The sequence below is a fragment of the Esox lucius genome, chromosome 5 (genome assembly GCF_011004845.1).
Source record: "Esox lucius isolate fEsoLuc1 chromosome 5, fEsoLuc1.pri, whole genome shotgun sequence".
Lineage (NCBI taxonomy): Eukaryota > Metazoa > Chordata > Actinopteri > Esociformes > Esocidae > Esox > Esox lucius.
In genome coordinates, this window is record NC_047573.1 from 27,597,900 (window position 1) to 27,610,155 (window position 12,256).

Genomic DNA, 12,256 nt, shown 5'->3' on the forward strand with positions numbered 1-12,256 from the left:
TGTTTGAACTTGTTACCTGTATAAATAACACCTGTCCACACACTCAATCAAACAGACTCCAACCTCTCCACAAAGGCCAAGACCAGAGAGCTGTGTAAGGACATGAGAAGGCAACAACTTTTGGCGCAATTATTAGAAAATGGAAGAAGTTGAAGATGACGGTCAATCTCCCTCGGTCTGGGGCTCCATGCAAGATCTCACCTCGTGGGGCATCAATGATCATGAGGAAGGTGAGGGATCAGCCCAGAACTACACGGCAGGACCTGTTCAATGACCTGAAGAGAGCTGGGACCACAGTCTCAAAGATAACCATTAGTAACACACTACGCCGTCATGGATTAAAATCCTGCTGCGCTTGCCAGGTCCCCCTGCTTAAGACAGCGCATGTCCAGGCCCGTCTGAAGTTTGCCAATGACCATCTGGATGATCCAGAGGAGGAATGGGAGAAGGTAATGTGGTCTGATGAGACAAAAATAGAGCTTTTTGGTCTAAACTCCACTCGCCCTTTTTCGAGTAAGAAGAAGAATGAGTACAACCCTAAGAACACCATCCCAACCGTGAAGCATGGAGGTAGAAACATCATTCTTTGGAGATGCTTTTCTGCAAAGGGGACAGGATGACTGCACCGTATTGAGGGGAGGATGGATGGGGCCATGTATCGTGAAATCTTGGCCAACAACCTCCTTCCCTCAGTAAGAGCATTGAAGATGGGTCATGGCTGGGTCTTCTAGCATGACAACGACCCGAAACACAACGCCAGGGCAACTACGGAGTGGCTCCATAAGAAGCATCCTAAGGTCCTGGAGTGGCCTAGCCAGTCTCCCGACCTGAACCCAATAGAAAATCTTTGGAGGGAGCTGAAAGTCTGTTTTGCCCTGCGACAGCCCTGAATCTGGAGAAGGCCCCGGATCTGGAGAAGGTCTGTATGGAGGAGTGGGCCAAAATCCCTGCTGCAGTGTGTGCAAACCTGGTTAAGAACTACAGGAAATGTATGCTCTCTGTAATTGCAAACAAAGGTTTCTGTACCAAATATTAAGTTCTGCTTTTCTGATTAAATACTTAGGTCATGCAATCAAATGCAATTGAATTACTTAAATATCATAAAATGTGATTTTCTGGATTTTTGTTGAAGAGCACCTATGATAAAAATGACAGACCTCTACATGCTTTGTAAGTGGGAAAACCTGCAAAATCGGCAGTGTATCAAATAATTGTTCTCCCCACTGTATACTATATGGGAAGATGGTGTGGTGGGAAGAACACCTCATATTGGATCATATAATGCAGTTCTCCTTGTAACCTTCCTTGATGAGCTAAATCAGATCTTTACAGTTGATGGCATGACCTATGTCCTTACTATCAGGTTCCAGCTGTATTCAAACTGTCGTGGAAAATGCTTCAGATCTCAAACCACTAAAATAAAGTAAGGACATGCTTACCTCTTAACATGGACACATGCAGTTTGTATGACCCGATCAACAGTGCCTTGACAGCCGACAGCCAGTCTGGCCCGATGCCAATCTCAGCTGTGCCTCCAATGATATGTTATGGAAAATACTTCTGATCTCAAGCCAAAAAGATGCACAGACTCAGGAACTTGTGAATCCAAAATAGACTTTAATGAATGTTCAAAAAAGCTGAGTTGGTCTGCAGAACAACTGCCTTTCCAGCCTCAGACACAATTTTATACGGTACCGTCTTGTACAATGCCACCTGGCCATCCCATTATGCTAATCCCTTGGGCAGATCTGTTTTGATCCACCACCATTATTTCTTATCTTTCTAGAATTCACCCAACAAATCATTGTTGTTAAATATTGGTGGCGCAGGTCTTGGAAGCCCCATAAAATAACAGGGTGTCACGTCTTCGGGGCGGAACAAAGAGGAGCAGGAGAACGGCGAAATACTTTGTTTGTATCTTTTAATAACAGAGTGATGTATACACGAAACGAGACACTGCTCTTTAGGTAACAGCGAGACAATTACACAAAAAGACAGGGGGAGCAGAGGGAACATATATACTGGTGGGAATGATGAGGATGAGAACCAGGTGCGCTAAACAAGACCCAGGTGAAATGCATAATGAGATGGACGGTGGTGTTAGAAGACCAGTGACGTCGAACGCTGGAGCGCGTCCACTGCAGGGGGAGGTGAGGCAGCAGAGGGCGCAGTTGTCAGGAGAACGGAGCATAATTAATATGAATAATAATTTTGATCAACCTTCCCAAGATATCCTGTCCATTTCCTTTTGGCATACATCCTGTATTTGATGTTTTAGTTCAGAGACTGATTTCTTTACAAGCTCAAAGGAGATGTGTGGATACTGGATAGACAGTGATACTGGGAAAGACCTCAGATCCCGGAGAGACACAGAGAGACTGGAAACTCTACAAAGAGAGGGAAAGAAGCAATAGGTTTTGACATAGACAGACAGTGAATTAAGTTCCAGTCCATTTCACTGGTAAAGAAGTCAAGAGGGATCCATTACAGAGTATTGCAAGGTAAGTTAGTGATGTCACCTGGAGGAAATGGATGTCATCCTCCTCAGCTCAGCACCCTCCTGCTCCAGTTGTTCCAAGAGTCCTTCAGCCCGACTCACTTCAGTTTTCTCCTGAGCTCTGATCAGCTCCTTCAACTCAGAGCGTCTTTTCTCAAGGTAGCGGATCAGCTCAGTAAAGATCCTCTCACTGTCCTCCACTGCTGCCTGTGCAGAGTGCTGTTAGGACACAGAGAGAGAAGTGGGTCCATCTTAAGTTAATTCACTCTGTTATCAACAGGATTATAGACAGCATGTAAATGTAAATATACAGTGACAGTCAAAAGTTTAGATACACTAATCCATTCAGTGGGTGTGTCCAAACTTCTTATTGGTCCTGTACATGTAATTATATCAGCTACAACACTCACCTTCAGAGTTTCCACAGCCTGTCTCAACTCCTGAATCTTTTTCTCTCTCTCTCTCTCCAATTCTCTTCTGGGATTCCAAATATTTCTCCCCAAACTGTCTCTGCAGAGAAATACATCATAAACAAATGTAATCAGCAAAGTATAGCAATTTTGAATTATATAACATGTATTAATGTTATCAGGATATGTTCTTCTTTCTTATAATTTTGGTATTGTCGGTATATAAAGTAGATACATACAGTCGGTACATATTATCACTCTGATCTCAGATCCTTGGCCACCATGTTTGATCCAACTGTCAACTACAGAACGTTGCGTCTGAACCAGACGGATAACAGATGGAATGTCAAATTTTGAACATAACTGTGAATCCCTCTAGTTTTGTGGTACAGGGCCAATATACTACAGATTAAGGCTTTACTTTAACCATCGTTTAACCAGGCAAGTTGATTATGATCCAGTTCCTTTCATATCAACCACCTGGGGAAATGTTACAGGGGAGGCAGAAGCAATTAGGATGAACTGTCTTGATCAAGAATTGACTGACATAGATACAGTATCACCTTGATGTTTGGGGATTAGAACCAGGGACATTTCAGACATGAGTTAGATTCCCTGACCACTAGACCACCTTGCCTATCCTATTTAGCATTGCATTGCACATGAACAAAACGTACCTCAACCATGTACACCAAACCCTCTTATTCCTTATACAGATTCTTACTGAATTCTACTGATTCCAGTCAAAGGGGGAGATTTACATTAGTGGTGTATAATAGATAAGATATAATAGCAATGCTTATGTAAGGTTCATAGATTGCTCACGGTGTAGCTGTTACAAACATACCCACAAATAAAATATATTTTATATCAAATACACCCACATCCACACATATATGTTTTATCCTATACTGTAGAGTTCCCATCTTACTTGTTTCTCAGTCCTTTCTGCTGCAGCTGAGACTGTATCATGTCCTTTATGTTCATCCATTGTACAAAGATAACAGATACACTGCTGATCAGTACGACAGTAAATCTCCAGTAGTTTGTCATGATGAGAACAGATCTTCTCCTGTAGTTATTTGGAGGCTTGGACCAACTTGTGCTTTTGAAAGGCAGGAGATTCATAGTGAGGCTGGAGGTGAGTCTCACAGTAAGAGGCCAGACACACCAGACAGGACTTGACAGCTTTGAGATTTCTCCCAATACAGAAATCACACTCCACATCTCCAGGTCCAGCATAATAATGATCAGGAGGAACAGCATGGAGTCTTGTCTTCTTCAGATTCTCCACCAATTCAGCCAGGATGGTGTTTCTGTTTAGAACAGGTTTTGGTATGAATGTCTGTCTGCACTGGGGGCAGCTGTAGATACCCTTGTCATCTTCCTGATGCAAACAGTCCTTAATACAGCCCATACAGTAACTGTGTCCACAGGGAATAGTTACTGGATCCTTCAGTAAATCTAAACAGATCGAACAACTAATTGAGGTTACGGCCTCTGTCATTTTCACACACATACAAACAGAGAAAAAGAACTAGAGATTAGTTTTGTTTTCCTTGAACAGTTTCTTTTCAGAGGAGTGGTTTGTTTTCTGTGACTTCCTGGTTCTGTGGTGAACTCAGATATCAGATATCAGGTCTGGCCAGTAGAGGGAATTATTGATCTATCATAGCCAGAGTAAAAATTCTCAATTCTGTTACCTTCAAGGTCTAGGTCATAATTTCTCCCAATTCAAGAACAATTAGCAGAACAGCAGAAGTGACAGCCTGTGAGTGCAGAAAGAAAGTGCATGTCAAACAAATAGAGATCTCACATACTTACTACAACTTTCTCTGTATCTCAAACCTGTGAAAGGACCTGCTGCAATTGTTCAAAGTGACCTGTTAGTGTTAGTGACCTTTCCTTAGAAAGACATAACTAGACTCTGTACCCATTCATGGTCGACGTCCGCGATCCCGCGGACAGTGCTAATTTGCATAAATATTTCGAAAAATAGATTCTCCATAATCGTCCGATTCCAATGGTATATTATTTGTAGCCACTTTCCTGAAGCGTTCCGTGTATAATTGGGGTTTTCCGTGTATAATATGGGTTGTATAGTTGTATAGTTTGGGTTGCTATGAGAACTTTTCACCAGGCAACGACATTGCCTATTCATCTTAGAAAGGCTCATTTGTACATCAGTATAAATATTACAAGCGTGTACATCACTATATATGATGTTTTTAACCATAATACATCGTTTGTATTATATATAAGATATAAAAATTAATATTTAGTCAAAATAGTATGGGGATGTTCTTGAGTTTTTGGGAAGAAGTTGGTAATTTTTCTGAGTTTATAAAATATATAAGTCCAAACGTAACTAGCGATCTAGTGCTGCCATCTGCTGGCCGTTTTGAGTCATTACACCTATTACATGGGATTTTACATTCAATCTTATTTATTTCATAATGTTTTATTTCTAGGTAGAAGAACCACATTTTTTGGGGGTGCCTATATTTTTTACCTTCTATTATATTATTTTTCATTATTTTCAACCCAATTACAGTGTAATTTGATAGTAAAGGCATGAAAGTATGAGGAAATACCATTGACACAAAATCTAATAATGCTTTAAAAAAAAAATCTTGATGCTGAATGGCAGAAATGTTTTCCGAAAACATTTTTTTTGCCTGTCAAACAGATGAGTTTTATAAATATTGACCCAGAAGTCTGTTTTTATGTGTTTTTATTGTAGCCAGAGGGGTTGCTATTAAAAGGATACATCATAATAGGTTGTATCTGTTACAGAAATGAATCTAGGACCCAAAATGTCCCACTAGTGAAATCCGGCCGAAAGCCCCATAGGCTACCAAGGGATAAACCGTCCATCACTATATACCTGAGACAAGATACACTGGTTACTGTTATTATACAAAACCCTCTTCAGCCTCACTCCCCCATCTGAGATCTACTTTTGTCAACATGGCCTCTTTTAAAGACTTAATCACTAACACATTTACTGACACCTGCAACTGCTTCATGAGATGTGCCTTTTAATTGTAGTTTTGTCAAGTTGTTGTCTTTGTCTATTGTCTAAATATATCTGTGTCCTGCTGTATTGTTTTTATATTGTCTGCTACCAGGTAAAAAAAGTGGGAGATCCAGAAATACACCTTTTCTTATATAACTGAAAACACACGTCAGACCATGTAGTCTACCAATAATGAAATTCATTATTTTATTTTATTTCATATACTCTATCTATTGCAGTTTATTGGTCTAAAGCTATACATTTAATCATTTGAATGAAAATCATGTCTGGATTTACAAGTAACAATACCACTCTGCTTGTCGAATGCCAAATCAGCTAAACCCACAGTTATTATGAATCAAGATATCATAAAAAAAAATGAATTAGACCCTAATCTATGGATTTCACATGATTGGGAACATTGATGTGGATCTGTTTTTCACAAAAAACAGGTGTATCAGAAAACCAGTCTGTATCAGAACTGACCATTTGCCTCATTTTCCTGATGCAGCACAACACATGTTCTCATAGAGTAAATCAGACTGTTTATTGTGGCCTGTAGATTGTTGTCTCACTACTCTTCAGTGTCTGTAACCAAGTTACTGGATTTTGTCTGGAACTGGAACACTGTTGGATCCTGAACATTCCAAACATGCTCAATGGGTGACCTGTCTGGTGAGTATAGAGACTTGGCAGAACTGAGACATTTTCTGTTTCCAGGAAGTGTTTGCTGATCCTTGTGACACTGGGCTGTGCATGTTAATGCTACCGATCAAGAAGAGGCGTTGATTGGCTCAGGTCTGTGTGAGAATACTAGAGACCTTTAAACTGGAATGTCAGGTGGTCTCCTCAGAGTGTGACCAGAGTAAGACAGTGGTTCAGTCAGAGTCTGACACCCCCAGTAGTTAATGTCTAAGTGTGTCTAGTTTCCATCCTTATCCAGCAACTTTGTGCAACAACAATGGAAAACATTTATTTTGCCACATAAACGGCCTGATCAACTATATGGTAAGAATAAGTCACACTACAGGAGGCAAATGGTGGTTTCTCCAGATACTGACTGGTTTCCTCATTCATGACCCTACAATATTTTGGTATCTATTACCAAGAAATACAGATCTGTATTCTCAGTCTTGGAAAATCCATAGATTTGGGCCTAATTTATTTATTTTAATTGACTTATTTCCTTCTATGATCTGTAACCCAGTAAAGTCTTTAAAATGATTCTGTTTTTTTGTATATTTTTTGTTCAGTCTATTGATTTAACAATAATATTTGGGTAAAAATCACAAAATCTACCTGATGAAAACCAGTTACTGTATTCCAGTTGATGTTGTGATTAATAAGAAACCAGAAAAAGAGTATGCTGTCATTTTACGTTATTTCAGTTTTATTTTATTACCAAAATGCTTACAAAAAGTGACCATAACTTTTTAATTTAGAAGAGGCTGTTTCAATGTTGTTTGGTAATACAAAGTTGGAAACATCCTTGCTCTTTCAAAGTGATAATGATGTCCTGGTGAAGTAACAAATAAACTGTGTATATGTGTTTGTTGTTGTCCATATTTAATGCTGTGAAATTGTGCTAATATCTTGTAGATGACAATAGCAAAACCGTCACAATGACCTTGAAAGACAAGTACATCTGCTGGTTGTTTGCTCAGTCTTGTAACGAAAGTAGTTGCAGTATTTAGCTGTGTAATTGGCTAACTAGTTGGATTTTTTCCTGTTTCATTCATATATGGAAACTACCATAGCTAACTAGACAACTAATTGTCCAGTTCGGTTTGTTTGTTAGACAAACAAAGGAAAAGTTGTCTGGCCGAAAATGTCTGTTTCGCTTTTAAAGTGACGAGCTAGTCACTTCCACTAGGTAGCCAAGGAAGAGTGAAGACAGTTATATGTCACATAGCTCCGCCCCCCTTTGCTTGGCTTTGCTCCTAGTGGTTTACCCCACTGCCTTTGCAGCGATCACTGAAAAATATATATTCACTATGGCTCAGCCAATCGGGGCACACCAGCTCCTATATAACTGAGTGTGCCCTACACTCAGCCTCCCTTTTTCTTCAGCAAGTCTGATCTTCACTTCATTGATTTGCACTGTGACGATTCTTCATGATCATCTCAGCTGAGTGGCGCTGCTCGCCCTGGCGGCTTCGACGGACCCTATTGCGTGGTGTACCTGGGTCCTGACCATGCCAGGAAAGGGCTACTGGACCCCCCGCACTTCCAGAGTTGTGCCCTCCTATCTGTTTCAGTGAGGAGGGAGCGTCTCTCTTCCTTCGGCTAGGAGGTCCCCTTGGCAGTGGTCCTCTCTTCTCCATCCGTATCGATGGACTCGGGGTGTGGAGGACCCTGCTGGGCGAGCAACGGGTGGCGTGAACAGCCCTAATAACACGTCCTCACAGACTCACGACTGTCTCCCCTACGCCACTCAGCACAGCGTTGTGTGAGTCAGTGTGTGTAGCCGCTGCTCCACTGCTCTCTGATAGGGGCAGTGTGTGTGTAGCACCATTAATGGATCAGCCTGTTCAGTTATAGACATAACTAACGCAGGGCAATCCCCATTGGTTATAAACAGTGGCGTGTGTGAGGGGAATTCGTTCTTCTTCACGCCCTGTGGCTTAATGTTCTGACACCAGCATTGAGCCGGCGGAGGGCCAGGGAGAGCTGGCAGAGCGGCCGGGACCGGCGAGGGCGCCGCTGAGGCCGGGACAGGCGAGGGCGCCGCTGAGGCCGGGACAGGCGAGGGCGCCGCTGAGGCCAGGACAGGCGAGGGCGCCGCTGAGGCCGGGACAGGCGAGGGCGCCGCTGAGGCCGGGACAGGCGAGGGCGCCGCTGAGGCCGGGACAGGCGAGGGCGCTGGCGGCGGCTCCCGGGCAGCGGGGGGCGCTGGCGGCGCTGGCTGCAGCTCCCAGGCAGTGGGTGGTGCTGGCTGTGGCTCCCGGGCAGCAGGGGGCGCTGGCTGCGGCTCCTGGGCAGCGGGGGGCGCCGGCTGCGAGAACCGGTACGGCGGGTCCCGATAGCCCCACCAGTCCTCACATCTCCCTACCTCTGGGAAAGCCCTCATAGGCCCCACCGGCGTTGTTGCCCGACGCCTAGGAGCTGGTACCGGGCAGGGTTGGGGCACCTGGACCACCCCACACGTGAGCATGGGTGGCACGGCCGCGTCCTTCCACTCCGCTTGCCCCCACAGCACCCCCCCAAGAAATTCTTGGGGCGGACACACGGAGGTTTGCTTCCGTCGCCTCTGTCGACGTATCCTTGTGGGTGGACGCTGTGTTGGCCCGGTGTGCCGCAGGGGACGGTAGGGGTTCTCCTCCTCCTCAGTGTCGCTGTCAGGCCAACCGAGGAGTTCCCCTACCGTCCATTTCTGCCGTGTCTCTTTGTGGTGGTTCATTCTGTCACGGTCGTGGGATGAAAAGGACACAGGCGCAGAGTAGAGGTAGGGAAGGTAATCCATGTTTAATGAAAAAGGAAAGAAGGACTCCAACAAAACAAAAAGCAGCAACCAGTGACGTGGGTATTCCTTACACAGGATAAACAAATCCAAAATGAACCACGCCTCGGGGCCTACAGACTAAACTTAAATAGGGTCCCCAATTGGGGAAACCAAAAAAAGGAGTAGAGGTGGCTAAAGGCCACCTCCTGTCCTGTCCTGGCTATGCCCCGAGCCCAGCGCAGGGATGGCTAGGGGCACAGCCAGGACGTGACACTCCCCCCCGAAAAAAAAGTATATTGTATGCATTTAATGTTAGCGTAAACATAATAATCAATGTACATTATGCGTCAATATTTACCTATAATTGCTGCAAATATAGCTGCTGCTGTCTGTCCCGCTTAAACTCATTCAAACTGGTTGACAGCGCAGCTCTGTTTGGTACTATTGAGAGCTACATAAACCACGTGACTGCGTGGCGGCGAGATCATAGTGTGTCGCAACTCTCTTTTTCAACGGCTCTGGTAGCAACGCAAAACTCTGCTGTTGGCGTAGAGTGTCAGAGATGATAAACCGCACGTCTTTGCGGGTGTGTCCCAGGAGTCCTTGAGCCACTCGTAATGTGAGCCATCGTATTTCCCCATAGGTGGAAATCCCAGAGGGGACATGACCCCCCCAATTATGGGGAAAACATTAATTTGTCCCCCAAATATATAAATGCAAACTATGTAATTTCAATATTAGTAATAAAAAGAAAAGAAAGCACTTGTGCTGAATATAGACTCTTCATAGCAGGTTAAAAATTGCTACATCCCTGCCCTCACAGTGGTTTGATCCACTGCCCCCAGGCACTCAGCAGTGACACATCTTGCAGGGATGGTGCTTGTGTTGGAATCTGACAGTCTGTTGTTAGTGGTTGAATTTCAGTAAGTAGTTCAAACAAAGGATATGTTAGACATTTCTTTACTTCTACCACTCAATACTACAAAAAAAAAAATCCTAACCGTCACCAGCCTTCAGCTTTTCAGCAATGAATTATAGATCACTCGTTATGTTAGCTAGCAGTTAGCTGAACACCTGTTTGAATTCTAGGCAAAATGACAAGGTGACAGTCTTTGTGTTTACCTTCAGAAAGGCACTAAATACACGTAGCTAACGTGGGGTTGATGCAGTCAGTTTGTTTTATGTTGGTAGGGTTCACACACAATAGCTGAATTTGCAGAGCTACAGTAGCAAGTAAAACGATGGTGCAAACTAAAACAGTATTACAGCACTACTTTTATTGTCCCCCTCAAAAATTGCTCTTGAGGAAAAGTTATGTAATTGTCCCCTCGAAACTTGATATCAAATTTTCGCCACTGACACACACACTCACACACCAGAGTTTGGGGGTAACGGATTACAAAAAACACTAACTGTAATCCTTTACATTACCAAGTAAAATAATGTAATTGGATTACAGATGCTTTAGGAGGGTATATTATGATTACTTCTTGGATTACGTCAATTGAAAAATATTAATGTCAGATTATAATAATTATTTTCTTTTTTTATTTACAATTTGTGTGCCTCAGTTGTTGGGTGTAATCATCATGCGTGCAAAGGTGGGCGCACATAACCAGATTAGTGACCATAACGCAGTCGTTTTATTTTCTCTGGTTTTGGTTGGTTAGATGGCTGGGAAAAACAATAATCAGTAATAACAGTAAACAGTAATTAACTGTTTACAGTAATTAACCAACCCATATAAAATGCTATTTAGTTATCTACTATAGAAGCATCTTTTTCAGAACACTGATAGGCGATAGGCTTACCTGGTGTTATACAGTGGAGAGAACAAGATTTGATACACTGCCGATTTTGCAGGTTTTCCCACATACAAAGCATGTAGAAGTCTGTCATTTTTATTATAGGTATTCTTCAAGTGAGGGAATCCAAAACAAAAATCCAGAAAATCACATAATATGGTTTTTAAGTAATTAATTAGCATTTTATTGCATAACATAAGTATTTGATACATCAGAAAAGCAGAACTTAATATTTTGTACAGAAACCTTTGTTTGCAATTACAGAGATCATATGTTTCCTGTAGTTCTTGACCAGGTTTGTACACACTGCAGCAGGGATTTTGGCCCACTCCTCCATACAGACCTTCTCCAGATCCTTCAGGTTTCAGGGCTGTCACTGGGCAATATGGACTTTCAGCTCCCTCCAAAAGATTTTCTATTGGGTTCAGGTCTGGAGACTGGCTAAACCACTCCAGGACATTGAGATGCTTCCTTGTCATGCTGGAAGACCCAGCCACGACCCATCTTCAATGCTCTTACTGAGGGAATGAGGATGTTGACCAAGATCTCGCGATACATGGCCCCATCCATCCTCCCCTCAATACGGTGCAGTCATCCTGTCCCCTTTGCAGAAAAGCATCCCCAAAGAATTATGTTTTCACCTCCATGCTTCACGGTTGGGATGGTATTCTGCGAGTTGTACTCATCCTTCTTCTTCCTCCAAACACGGCGAGTGGAGTTTAGACCAAAAGCTCTATTTTTGTCTCATCAGACCACATGACCATCTCCCATTCCTCCTCTGGATCATCCAGATGGTCATTGGCAAACTTCAGACGGGCCTGGACATGCGTCTTGCGTGCACTGCAGGATTTTAATCCATGACGGCGTAGTGTGTTAGTAATGGCTTTCATTGAGGCTGTGGTCCCAGCTCTCTTCAGGTCACTGACCAGGTCCTGCCGTGTAGTTCTGGACTGATCCCTCACCTTCCTCATGATCATTGATGCCCCACGAAGTGAGATCTTGCATGGAGCCCCAGACCGAGGGAGATTGACCGTCATCTTCAACTTCTTCCATTTTCTAATAATTGCGCCAACAGTTGTTGCC

General features: G+C 43.2%; 1 pseudogene; it reads right to left on the reverse strand.

The window, feature by feature from the left end:
- Positions 1–2,515: 2,515 nt before the first annotated feature.
- On the reverse strand, positions 2,516–4,412 carry LOC117592793 (annotated as a pseudogene).
- Between the last annotated feature and the right edge of the window lie 7,844 nt (positions 4,413–12,256).